The 13,657-nt window shown below is 44.0% G+C and overlaps 1 long non-coding RNA gene across 3 annotated transcripts in view; it reads left to right on the forward strand.

The window, feature by feature from the left end:
- LOC120231760 overlaps positions 1-13,657 on the forward strand; it is a 176,530-nt gene that overhangs the window by 133,675 nt on the left and 29,198 nt on the right. Inside the window, exon 5 of one of the 3 annotated variants that reach the window (XR_005528408.1) lies at positions 4,878-4,955. The exons of the other annotated variants lie outside the window; for them this stretch is intronic. This is a non-coding gene — a long non-coding RNA (uncharacterized LOC120231760). The remainder of the gene's footprint in view (positions 1-4,877; positions 4,956-13,657) is intronic. 3 annotated transcript variants of the gene reach the window in all.

Genomic DNA, 13,657 nt, shown 5'->3' on the forward strand with positions numbered 1-13,657 from the left:
CTATTACAGACAAACACTATCGAGCATAGCAGGATAAAGGGAACAGAGGCGTTTGGTGGCTTTTCTACTAGGAAACTAATCTGTTCACCTGTTCTCAAGCATTGCTGGACTATCACAGGGTTCCCCCTTTCTGTCTGCCTTGACGGGGATCCTTCTTCAGCATCACAGAGGAGCAGGGCGGAGTACATGCTCTCTGCTGTCAGATATACCCCCAAAGAGTGAAAGAAAGGGAGGGACTGTTCCAACAGACTTAGCTCCTTCTCCTGAATGCATCCAGTAGCACAGTCACTTCCTTTCCCAGTGGAGGGTAAGACAGAGACTGGAGAGAGGCCTAAGGGCTTAGGGTAAATTCCTCCTCATGCAAACCAGCAAAGATGGAGATCATTGCTGTCAAGCCAGTAGACACTCACCACACATCTACGGTCACCTACATTTCCCAGCCTCTCTTATTATTACATTGGGACCATATATCTTTGTCTGGCCAATGGATTTGAGTGGAAGTAATGTGTCACTTGTGAGTTTAATCAGTAAAAACGGTCCTCTGTCCCTCTCATTCTCTACCTTTGGTGACCCTGGAGGCCATATGTTCTAAATAGTATGGCTCTAAGATGAAGAAAATCTGTCCAAACTGAAATGGATTTTACATGAATTAGAAATAACTTTTATTTTTCTAAGCCACTGAGATTTGGAGATTCATTACCACAGGAGAGACTGTCCTATCTTGACTAAAATAATGGTCCTCCCTGAACCTCAGGGACCAGACATACCGTGAAAACAAAACAGACATGATCTTTGTACTCATGGAACATTTAGCCTAGTGAAGAAGATACATAACAAACAGGTGAAAAAATAAATAAGTACACTTTGTGGTAAAGGCTGTGGAGGAATAATTGTGAAGACTAGTGGATGGGGTTTGAACTTAAATTTGGTGATCAGAGTGTCAGTGAAAAGGTGACATTTTAGCAAAACTAAAATGTGACTTCTCAATAACAAGTGAGAGTTCTTCTACACAGTAATCTCGTGTCTTTGAAATTCCAGTATATTCCTCTCATGGCATATACTCCTCTCATGCCATATCTGCACTAGCCAGTATCTCATCAGAAGGAGCTCCTCTTGTTGATGATATGCTGACTAGTGTAGATATGCCAAGTATTTCTTTAGCCCATTGCCATTGGCTAAGATAATGTTATCTTTCTTTCCCTGGGTGGTTTGTATTATAATCTTAAGGCTTTGATTTCTATTTGATGGGCATGTACTTATAGGATTAAGTATGCATGTTATCCAACTGCTTCAAACCCCTTGTCAACAATACTCAGTCACCTTCTCTCTTATCCACATCCTGGGCAACACATCCTTCCCGGTTGAAAATCACTAACCCAGAGTGTGGCTTTGAAATCTCAGGATTCTAACTCTAGTGACCAGTGTGTGGCTAGATAACTAATAAGCATATACTTCAGTAGGAGCAACATGTACATTGTTTTAATGGGAAGGTCTTCACTTGTCTTCAACTGATGGTCCAAATATAATCTGTAGTTGACTATAGTAGATAATTGCTTTTATCAGATTGTTCAGGATTCCTTCTCTCTTATTATGGTAACACTGGGGCATTACCTTCTTGTCATTCTCTATTCACATGACCCGGATGAACATGTGACTCAGATCGTGACTATCAAAACCTGGCATTGTCCTAGTTCTAGGATTAGTCCAAATGTGGCTGGATGACATGTGATTCAGTCCACTGAAAGTCAGGCCTGAGTTTTTTGTGGGAATTTTGATGGAAAAAAAGCTTGATCTGCTCTGTTGGACATAAACCTAGGAATGCATAGGCTCTAGCCACTAGTTCCTTCTTGTCTTAGAACACAATTAACACTAAAGACAGTAGGCAACTTTAAGCAATAGATGAATCCATCACTCATGCCAACTTCCTCCTGGTCCACAAGTCAAGTTGGGTTTTCCGTGGTTTGCAATGAAAACAAATTTAACTAATATAGAGGATGAAATTTACAGAAGGAAAAGAAAGATGGAACAAGGGTCAATTATACTGTTGATCTAAATTCTCCTTACTATTTTCTCAAAAATTCTAGGTACTGGGGTTCCTGGGTGGCTCAGTTGGTTGAGCATCCAACTTCAGCTCAGGTCATGATCTCATGGTTCGTGAGTTTGGGCCCCACATCAGGCTCTACATTGATGGTGCAGAGCCTGCTTGGGATTCTCTTTTCTTCCTCTCTCTGCCTTTTCCCTTGCTCTCTCTTTCTCAAAATAAATAAATAAAATTAAAAAAAATTCTAGATATTTCAGAGTGGTAATGATAATTGCCCAAGGAAGTTCATGTTCTAACAGCTTTACCTTCCTTAGTGGGTAACATATTTATTGAAAATAAAGAAAAATAGATTCTACCTAATTACAGGGTATTCTTCAAGATACAAAATGGAAAAAAAAAACCAAAAAAACCTATGAACACTGCAAAAAACCCACAAAACACACACACACACACACACACACACACAAAGGCACAAGGAATACATTTAAAAGCCAGGCAATAAAGACAAAAAATAAAAAGGGAAAACAACAAAAATCTTTCTGAAAGTTCTTTGCGCAGTGGGAGCTTAAAAGCATGTTAACTGCCTAACTCCTTAAAGCAGACTTAAAGTAATCAGCTCACACAGTGATATAATTCCCTCTCAGTCTCTGTCTCTCCCTGAAATGCATTACATTTGGGGATGTGGTTTTCATTCTAGATGGCCCAAAGGAGAGGAAGCAGTTCAAAATTAATAATAGGTCAATTATCAGTAAGTGAATAATTGCCTTCAGGGGTCTTCAGGTTACGATCAAAAGCCATTTCTTCCTTTCTCCATTCAGGAAGGAAAGAAGGAAAGAAGGGAAGGAAGGGGAAGAAAGAAGAAAGGAAAGCAGCAAAAAAGTCAAGAGTTGTCAGATGCATCATTAAAAACCTAATTGTTGGGGCACTTGGGTGGCTCAGTTAGTTAAGCATCCAACTCTTAGTTTTGGCTCAGGTCATGATCCCATGGCTCAGGCTTGGGCTCTGATAGCATAAGGAGCCTTCTTGGGATTCTCTCTCTCTCCTCTCCTTGTTCCTCCCACACTTAGGTGCTCTGTTTCACAAAATAAATAAACTTAAGAAAAAGCTAATTGTTATATGTTGCTTCACTGTTATAAAAGAGAAAATGGGGCGGGGGGCGGTGCCTGGGTGGCTCAGTCAGTTAAGCGTCTGACTTCAGCTCAGGTCATGTTTTTGTGGTTCATGAGTTCAAGCCCCAAGTCTGGCTCTGTGCTGACAGCTCAGAGCCTAGAGCCTGCTTTGGATTCTGTGTCTCTGACTCTCTCTCTCTCTCTCTCTGCCCCACGCCCACTTGTTCTCGCTTTCTCTCTCTCTCTCAAAAATAAATTTTAAAAAACATTAAAAAAATAAAAATAAGAGAGAAAATGGGGGCTCAGAGATGGTGACAATTATAATGACTCCTTATTCAAGTGTTTCATATGTCACAGGTGCTTTTCTAAGTGCCTGCTATGAATTAGCCTGTTTAATCCTCAGAACAGCCCAAGAGGAAGGCAACATTATTCTCAGTCCATGGAAGAGGAAACAGAAACACAAGCAGGTGAAGTAACTTTTCCGAGCTCACATAACTTGAGTCAGAGCCAGGAATCAACCCCAGGTGGTCTTGTTCCAGAGCCTGTGCTGTTAACCATTAGGCTGTTTTGCCCCGGAAGGCCAAGAGATCTGTGCAGGCCAATTTGCTCAAAGTTTCCAACTGAATTAGTAGTTATACTGGTCCTGTTTCTTTACTGCAGACAACATAATCAGAGTTCGCTTTTTTAAAAAGAGATCCATTAAAAAATGTAGCTAGCTCCCACAACTGATGAAGAGGCTGCAGTAACAGACCATGGGCTAAAACTCCAGGGGAGAGTCTCAGAGCTACACCATGAGACCAAGCCACCCAGAGAGAGGCTGCCCCTGTCATGACTGGGGCACTGTGAGCCAGGAGCTGCCCACCCCAGCTAAGGATTCCAGAACCGGGCTGCATCTGTATCCGTCTGTGCCAGCAGAACAGATTTGCTGAATCCTGCCTCCTTCTCCATTACTCAGTCTCATTGCCCCCAAAATGTCCTCCGAGGCACATTTGATTTACCAGAATCTATACTGCATGTTGGTCCAGCAGCAAGAAACATGAATTCTATGTTGGAAATGAGACTCTCAGGGGCGCCTGGGTGGCTCGGTCAGTTGCGCATCTGACTTCGGCTCAGGTCATGATCTTGTGGTTTGTGAGTTCGAGCCCCGCCTCGGGCTCTCTGCTGTCAGTGCAGAGCTTGCTTGGGATCCTCTGTCTCCTTCTCTCTCTCTGTCCCTCCTCTACTCATGTGCACTCTCAAAAATAAATAAGCATTAAAAAAGAAAAAAAGGAAATGAGACTTACACTGTAGAGAACTACCAAAACGTGGAGAGGGTGTTCACATGGGCTGAATGACAGGTGCCCATCCAAATCATAAAGCTGAGATTTGAGGCCAGGTGCAGCCGACTTCAGAGTCCCTGTGCTTAACCATGTTATTCCATGCTGCCTGCTAATGCCCTTGTCCCAGAGGACCCAGGGATCACCAGTGTTAAGGGCCCTGGATCTGTGACGCCTCACATGCTCTGTTCAAAATCTCTGCAGAAATAGCTGCTGCCAGATTCACATTCACTATCCAGGAGAGTACGTCCGTCTTGAATGCCACACATCATTTCATCCTGAAGAACTGAAGTGGATACTTGAGGTAGAAACCTGGTGGTACAATTTACATTCTCCATGGAGACTGGAGCTCAAGCAAAAACCCAGTGACCTGCTTTCTCTGTGCTCAAGCCTCTCATTATTTGCTTTCAGAGTGAGTGTTCCAGGAGGGAGGAACCTGTGTCTTCTTTGTAATGTTTGTCCTGATCCTGGGACTGGGCCAGGCACACAGTAGGTACTCAAATAATATTGACAAAGAAGAGGAGGAATGGAGGGATATAGGGGTGGTGGAAAGTTCTCCTGAGTCTAAGTCGTCTCTTAAGAGAGAGCCCATCTAGTCAGGTTGGGAGATAGTTTGTGGAGAGACAGAGATAATACAGAGCAGGCCAGAGATAATACAGAAGATCGCATCACACTCCAGAGTAAGCCATCATCTCCCCCTAACCAGTCACTTCCCACCCCCTGTGAGCTCCCCGCCCCCACCACCTCACACCACGTGGCAGATGAAAACCCTCCCACCACTACAGATTCACACTCCACAGGACGTGAAACTTGTCCCTCCCCCTCCCTCCTTATGGCCACTGCATACTCTTTAGCAAACCACAACTGTACCCTCCCCCGACCACTTCACATTCCATGAGATGCCTCAGTCCTTCCTTCCCACAACTACTTCTCATCCACACCAAGCACCGAATCTCTGCCACGGCCACCCCACACTTTACAGTCATCCCCAATCATCCTTCCCACACGCCTAGATATTCCAAGAAAAGGCAGTCCTCCTTCCAACTGCCGCCTCGTACATGGCAATGAACCCCAATCCTCCCTCCCCATAAGCCCCTGACGGTCCAGAGTCAACCCAACGTGCCTACCACAAAACCACTTATTGCTCCGTGGTAAGCACCAACCCTCCCCCCCCCCTTGAACCTTGTCACACTCCATAGACAGCCTCATTCCTTCTGGCCACACCACACTTCCACCCTCCCTGCTCCCAAGTTAAGCCCGATCCCCTCATCCACAAAACCAGTTTACATTAAGTAGATCATTCCTCCTTATAACCACATCACCCTCTACATAACTCCCAACCTTCCCTCCCCAAATACTTCACACCCTTCACGCCCCATGGTAAACCCCTTCCCATCTCAAATACTTGACACTTCCCAGTAAACCAGGAGGCTCACCCACCACAACCTCTTCACAGTCCGCAGTAAAAACCCTCAAGTCCTTCACCAAATCCTCCTCTCCACAGCCCTTTGACACCTACATGGACCTCCATGCTTTCCTTCATCCGCACAGTGCACACTCCACAGTGAACCCCCACCTCTCAAAACACCTTCTTTATACTCCAAGGGATATAACTCACTGACTCTCTGAGCCCCTCCGTTTTTCACAACGGGCCCCAACCCCTCATTCACCCACTCTTTGCTCACACCATGCGGTGCACAACCAGCAAAGGTAATACTGAGCCAGCAAGGTGAGGTCATGTGCATTTCTCAATATTTAAAAAAGCCTGAAAGATATTCCACATTAATCTGTAGTAATACTTTATAAACTGACTAAAATATTAAATAACCTGTGCTTCAAGCTGGAATTACTGCCTGATTCCTGTTGATCACAAGGTTTTTTGTTTTTTTTTTTTTTGTTTTTTTTTTTAGCAATTTGTATATCTCTACTCAATAAAAGTTGGGAAATGAATGAATTAAGTAATAATGGAAAATTACCATTATTTGTTTGTGGATCAAATCCTTTTGAAACACTGGATTCCTGAGCAAAAGCAACAAAAGTGATATTCCTTGTGATGAAAAGGTCCATGGACACCAGCACTGCAGCCTACCTCTGTGTTTTAGGAGTCAGTCTAGAGCGGAGAGCAAGTCTCCAAGGCTCATGGCTGGGCAGATCTAGTGCTCTGCCAGCCTGTGCAGGGGGGATAGGCATCTTGCACCCTCACTGGTTTCATTCCCTGTGCATCTATTTATCAGTGAACTATCATCTTCTGAGTTAGTCTATTGTCCCAGCCATTATTTTCAAACTTAACAATCACTGATACTTCTATTTTTCTCTTTTTCTCTTTTCTTTCTCTCTCCTTCCTTCCTTCCATCCTTCTTTCTCTTTCTTTCCTTCCTTTTGTTTGTTTCTTTTCTTTCCTTCCTTCCTTCCTTCCTTCCTTCCTTCCTTCCTTCCTTCCTTCCTTCCTTCCTTCCTTCCTCTCTCTCTTTCTTCTTTCCCCTTCTGTTTAACTAACACTGGCCACTGCATTAGAATTAGTCATTTGCAGACTATGCCAGCCAGCAGCCTCATAATCACAGCCTTGTCACAGAGCATGGCTGCCACAGTGACTGGAATAGAAATGGAAATAAATGAAGTGTTATTTTCCCCATCCTGAAACTAGAGAACTGCATCAAGCTCACAAATGTGAACTTGGGGAAAGAGTTTTCAAGTCCAGCCTTTAGTTAGTGAGCCTGGCTGGAAGCTGGGTAAATCCTGACTGATGGATTGTATGGTGTGACTTTACTGGAGTGTGTCAGAAGCAATGCCACTACAGGTGTCAGGGCACACCGGGGAGGAACAAGCTAAGGCGCATCTCGGTGATGTTCCGAAGGATGATTGGAAGGGTATGGTGATGGCTGGAAGTGATAAGCCTCGGTGTTTGTTTATACCTTACTGGAAAGCCATGTAAATGAATGGAAACTTCCTGGCAAAATACCTTGACTTGTAGCAACTTCACTGCCATTCCTGGATGATAATGTAGAAGTCAGGTTTGCCCACACCCTGTTCATCACAACCCTGGAGACAACTGTCTCCCTGGCCATAAGAGAGCTCAAGTTTATGAATGGAAGCAAGAAGCATTGAATGTGGCTTTTAGTTAGACACCATGGGGAACCAGAGCCTTCCATAAACTGTCTCAAAACACCTTCACACAGCTTGGTTTGAGTCAAGTCCTTACCATCAGGAGGTTCGCCAAGAGCACCAGGACCATGGTACTTATATAATTAAGACTGAGTCGGCAAGCAGTGTCAGGGTGGCCTGTGTGCTCACTGTTGTGTTAGAGGCATCCTTGTGCTTATTCATAAAGACATTCACTCATTCAGTAAGTACTTACTGAAATCATGATGCCTGCCAGGGATTGTGTAGATCTTTGCAGATACAGCAGTGAGAGAAGCCCAGAGCATGTCCTCAAGGGGTTTCAACTCAGGTGCAAAAACGCAGATGTATGTAAACAGATTATTACACTATCATGTGACAACTCAACCTGTAAGCCCCTCACCCAGCTTCAGTGGATAAAGAGGGAAGACTTCTGGAGGAGGTGGCCCTTTTGAACTTATGTCGTAGAGGTGTAAAAGTTTGCCCAGTTAAGAAGCAGGGAGGAAGGAGAGGGGAAGGCATGCAAACAAAATTACCTAGAGAGAAACCATCTGCCATGTTAAAAAGAAAATCACAGGCCCAATATGGAGCCACTGATGCTTGGCAAAATCACCAAACCAGGGCTTCATGCCTAACCTAACTGCAGTTTCAACTTCCCCCAGAAAGTCAGTCTTAATGGATCAGTCAAGAATTTTCTGATTGGTACCAATCAGGTCATCAGGCTCCTGTCACATGGGCCCTCTCCAAATCCCAAAGGAAGATGAGGTCATCTGCACAATAAGGCCCCCTGGCCTTCTCCCTAAGGGAAGGTGACCTTGCCTGAAACAGTCCTCTCTTTTCTTTTGCTAATTATGCCTTGCACCACCCTCTTTCCCATAAAAATCTTCCATTTTGTACAACTCCTCACAGCATCTTTTTACTTGTTAGCTGGGATGTTGATTGATTCATGAATCACATAAGCCAATTAGATCTTCAAATATACTCAGTTGAATTTTATTTTTTTTAGCACCTATGAGGCAGGGTTTGTTAGGTGTTGCTGGCAGGGAGAGAAGAAAGGGGCCAGGGTATTTAAACTTTTTATGCCAGGATGAAGGGTTTGGGTACTGATGAGAACCAAAAGTTACTCTTTAAGAAAGTTGCAGTCTCATTAGGGAGGTAAGTAGTCTATTACATATAGTAATCTGATACATATGTCATAGTTATCATATAATATATGTGATATTTATATCATATTTATCATATATACGTGACATAATCTGATATATATATGAGAGACTGTGAGTGCCCATCATAGCAGAACTCCAGCTGAGTTGAGGGAAGAAATCCAAGTATCAGAATATCAGTCTAGTGAAATAGAACAGATGTGGATTTAGGGTTCCTTCCAACTCTGAGATACTATGATTCTGTATAAACTTACTGAGCCTCCATTTTCTCTCCTGTAAATGGGAATTATAGTAATGGTAATGCCTCCAGCATGGGGTAGTGGTATTTACTGCAGTGTCTGGAAAATTCTTTTTTTTATGTTTTTTATTTTTCAGAGAGAGAGTGAACACACGTGCAAGCCTGGGGAGGGGAAGGGCAGAGACAGAGGGAGACACAGAATCCGAAGCAGGCTCTAGGCTCTGTGTTGTCAGCACAGAGCCTAAGGCAGGGCTCGAATTCACGAACTGTGAGATCAGGCTGTGAGCCGAAGTGGGACGCTTAACGGACTGAGCCACCCAGGCGCCCCTGTCTGGAAAATTTTAAGGGCCCAAACTAGTGGCTATGAGTTTGGTTGAATGATGAGGTAGAGTCTTTGTAGAGCTATATACTGTGTAAGAGCGGCACAAAGGCCATTAGGGGTATACTTGCTGTGCTGTGCACCTAGACTTCAAGAGAACTAAAAATACAATGGAGGCCATGGCATCACTCATCAGAGTGTTTTTGTGTGAGGGGATAGTGAGGTGAGAATTTAAGAACATCTGGGCAGAAAGGAGGACATTGAATGCTCTACAAGGAAGCAGTAGATACTTGTGAAAGAGCTGTAGGCAATGACTGAGGCACCGCCAGATGCATAGATTTTCCATTTAAGTCTCACAGCAACCCTGCAAGCTGATACTACTGTATCCTTTTTACAGTTAAAGAAACGATGGCTCAGAGGAGCCAGTGACTTATTCAAGGTTACAAGGTAAATGGAGACATGAGAAGTCATATCTGGAGTCGTCTGGCTCCAAAGCTTGTGTTTTGAACCAATCTGATGCATGTCACCTGTGTGAGGGCATGAGCCATCGGTGAGCACGGTCGGTGTGGGAGGTGATTAGAAACGTCTTTGCCTGGAATAGCTGCCCTTGCCTGCACACACAGAGAGGATACAAACGTGCGGGAGGAGTTGATTGACCGCCTTTGGTGCCAGGGTCAGGAATGCAGCAAGCATCTGATAGAAAATGAAAAGCTGTTGAGGGCTGGGAACAAGGCAGTGGGTGAAATGGTCAGAGCACAGCTTCTGGAGACAGATCGCACAGGTTCAAGCCCCAGCTTTGCCAATTGCCAGGTATGTGATGCTGAGCAGAAGGACCATTAGAGGGAAGAAAGGTAGAAGCGACATGGACAGAACAGCTCACATCATGTTTACCTGCCCTGGTCCCTCAGAAGGAGCGGGCAAGGACCAATGAACTTCAGAGAAAACAGTGTTAGGAAATGTGCCGTAGCAGGTACAAAACTTGCTGTTTGGACAAACAGAGAGAACAAAGAACAAAGCACTCTGATGAACTAGACTGATAAGCCCTTGATTAGAACAAGAGGAAGAGAATAAGGGGAAACCACCACCTTGAAGATGTAGCCAGTGGCAAAAATGCAGTGCAAAACAAACCTGTTGGGTTGCCTCGATTTGTAGTGATTTTCCATAAGCACTACCGAGATCTTCATCCAAATTCAGGCTCTACAGCCCTAACAGATGCTGACGGGCCAAGGCTACACTGATTCTGGAATGAAAAGGTTGGAATTTGAAACACAGGTTCTACCGGCCCCTGGTCACCATGTCCTTCAAGGTATAGCACATCTCTGAATGTAAGTTACCCTCAGTAAAGTGAGGCAATGCCTGACTTAACGCTCGTGCAAAAGTTGTATTACCTGGAGGATGGACAGGCACTTCGCAACTTACGGTAGGATATGAAGAATGACTGTCATTATTATGGTAACAACCTCAGTATAAGCGACAGTCATTCTTGTGTCAGCTAGGTTCTTTTGTGTACCTTAACTACGCCTAGGAAACAGAGAAATAAATAACTGATGTGACTGTATATATACTTTTCCCTAGGAATAGAGTTGGAGAAAATAGATCTCTTGGAACCTAGAGCAGTGATTCTCAAAGTGTGGCCCAAAACTAGTAGGGTCAACATCAGCATTACCTGGCAACTTGTTAAGAATGCAGATTTGGGGCCATGACTTTGAACTATGGAGTCAGAAAATCTGGTGGTTAGAACCAGTATCTATTTTATTAAGTTTGATAACCATTGACTTAGAAGGGAAATGTGATCATCTGGCATGACCAAACAGCTGGCTAGGTTATGAGAAATATTCCCTATATGGAAGAAATTGGGACTTTGCTGATGAGCTCAAATTACATAACCTACACAGTGACCTAAAAAGCTAGATCTAGAAAAAGCTAGATCTAAAAAGAATATAATCAAGGTGGAATTAAAAAAATACTTTTGTTAGGGTCATCTGGGTGGCCAGTTGGTTGAGCATGTGACTTCGGCTCAGGTCACGATCTCACGGTTTGTGAGTTGGAGCCCCACGTCAGGCTCTGACAAACAGCTCAGAGCCTGGAGGCTGCTTCAGAGTCTCTATCTCCCTCTCTCTCTGCCCCTCCCCTGCTAATGCTCTGTCTCTCAGAAATAAATAAATGTCAAAAAAAATTTTAAAAAAAGTTTTATTAGAATGTCATCTTTCCTCTGCGGTGGGTTGAATAGTGTCCCCCTAGAATGCATGTCTACCCAGAACCTAAGAATGTGATCTTATTTGGAGATAGGTTCTTTGTAGATGTAATTAAGTTGAGGTTTTACTGGAACAGGGTGGGCCCTAAAGCCAATTACTGGTGTCCTTACAAGGTGAGGGAGATGTGGAGACAGAGAGACACAAAGGCTTGGGGGAAAATGTCATATTAGGATGGAGGCAGAGACTGGAGTGATACATCTACAAGCCAAGGAACATCGAGGACTGCTGGACACCACTGGAAGCTGGGGGGCGGGCAGGGAACAGATTCCCCCTCCGAGCCTCCAGGAGGAACCGGCGCTAACACCTTGACTGCAGACCTCTGGCCTCCTGAACAGTGAGAAAATACATTTCTGTTGTTTTAAGCCACCCAGTTTGTGGTACTTTGTGATGACAGCCCAAGAAAAGGATCAGTTTTAGGGGCGCCTGGGTGACTCAGTTGGCTAAACATCTGACTTTGGCGAAGGTCATCATCTCGTGGTTCATGAATTCAAGTCCTGAGTCAGGCTCTGTGCTGACAGCTTGGAGTATGGAGCCTGCTTGAGATTCTGTGTCTCCCTCTCTCTGTGCCCCTCCCCTGTTTGTACTCTCTCTCTCTCTGAAAAAACAAATAGACATTAAAAAGCAAAACAAAACAAAATAAGAGGATCTCCTCTAAAAGCAAGCATTTCTCAACAGTTCAACATTCTGGAACGACTTCACGTTTCCCCAGTCTCTCACATTCTTGATGATTCTTCTCTTCTAAGCATAGTTATTTTCCCCCTTGGGTCATATCATCTTTGACTATGGCCCATGCTTTTATTTCCAGGCAGACCCTATCTGTGAGGTGTCGGATATTCCGATTCAGATGTTTAAGTACCGCATGGAGATACGGTGTAGAATAGTGGGTAAGGTATGGGCTTTAGGATGATTGATAGCCAGTGTGACCTTGGGGACGAGGAGTTATTTAATCACCTGGTGCCTCATTTTCTTCCTTTGCAAAATGGGGAGGAATTAGTACCAGCCTTGTTATAATGTTCATGGACTCAGTGGTTAATAACTCAAATGGTTAATAAGCACATAGGCGATGACCCTGACATAGTAGGATATGTGACAAATATTAGGTTCCTAACATTTTGTGGTAAGTACTTAACTCCATTTGAATATCTCACATTAACTCATTATTTTCACCCCTTAATACTGGTCATCCCCACTGTTTCCAACCTCAGTGTATGATCTCACTGTTCACCTGGTTGCTTAAGTCAAATACGTAGAAATTGTTTTGATGCTACCATTTCCCTTACCCACTGCATCCACCATCATGTAGTTCAGTGGTTTATATATCTCGCAAATAAAATTAAGATCTGTGTACTGCTCTCTGCCCCTATAACTTCCCTCCAGGCTCTCTTGCTTCTCATTTGGACGGTAACACTGATACCTTGCCTAGTATCTCTTTCCCCCTCGTCTTTTAAAAAAATTTTTTTTAATGTTTATTTTTTGGGAGAGAGACAGAGGGCGAGCAGAGGATGGGCAGAGAGAGAGAGAGGCACAGAATCTGAAGCAGGCTCCAGGCTCCAAGCTGTCAGCATAGAGCCTGATGCGGGGCTCGAACTCACAAAGTGTGAGGTCATGACCTGAGTTGAAGTCGGATGGTTAACCGACTGAGCCACCCAGGCGCCCCTGTCCCCCTTTCCTTAAGTGAATCGATTTTTCACAGTGCAGCAGATGAATCTTAAAGAGAAAAATCCAAGTCTGATCATGTCATTCTACAAATATTTGTTGATTGAGTGAATGGAGTTTCCCCTGATACTCTGAAGGTTCCATGACAAGAGGAAACTGACTTGTCTCACTGTTGTATTCTGCCATCTACTCTTCAGGTTTAGTAGCCCCCCAAATAGATACTTGCTTAATGAATTGATGAATGAACAAAGCAAAAACATCAGCAAGAATGGAAAGGGGGCTCAGGCTTCATTGTTCTCAGTGAATAACACCATTTTTCCTTTGCTTTCCACACCACCATGAGCAAGAGACAGAAAGGACTGCCTTAGAGTTCTGGTGTTCCAGGGAAGACCTTGAACCCTACCTCCCCCTACAATCCACAGCCTTACCACCAATGTCTTGGA

The sequence above is a fragment of the Hyaena hyaena genome, unplaced genomic scaffold (assembly GCF_003009895.1).
Source record: "Hyaena hyaena isolate Hyena2069 unplaced genomic scaffold, ASM300989v1 scaffold_62, whole genome shotgun sequence".
In the NCBI taxonomy this organism is placed as follows: Eukaryota; Metazoa; Chordata; class Mammalia; order Carnivora; family Hyaenidae; genus Hyaena; species Hyaena hyaena.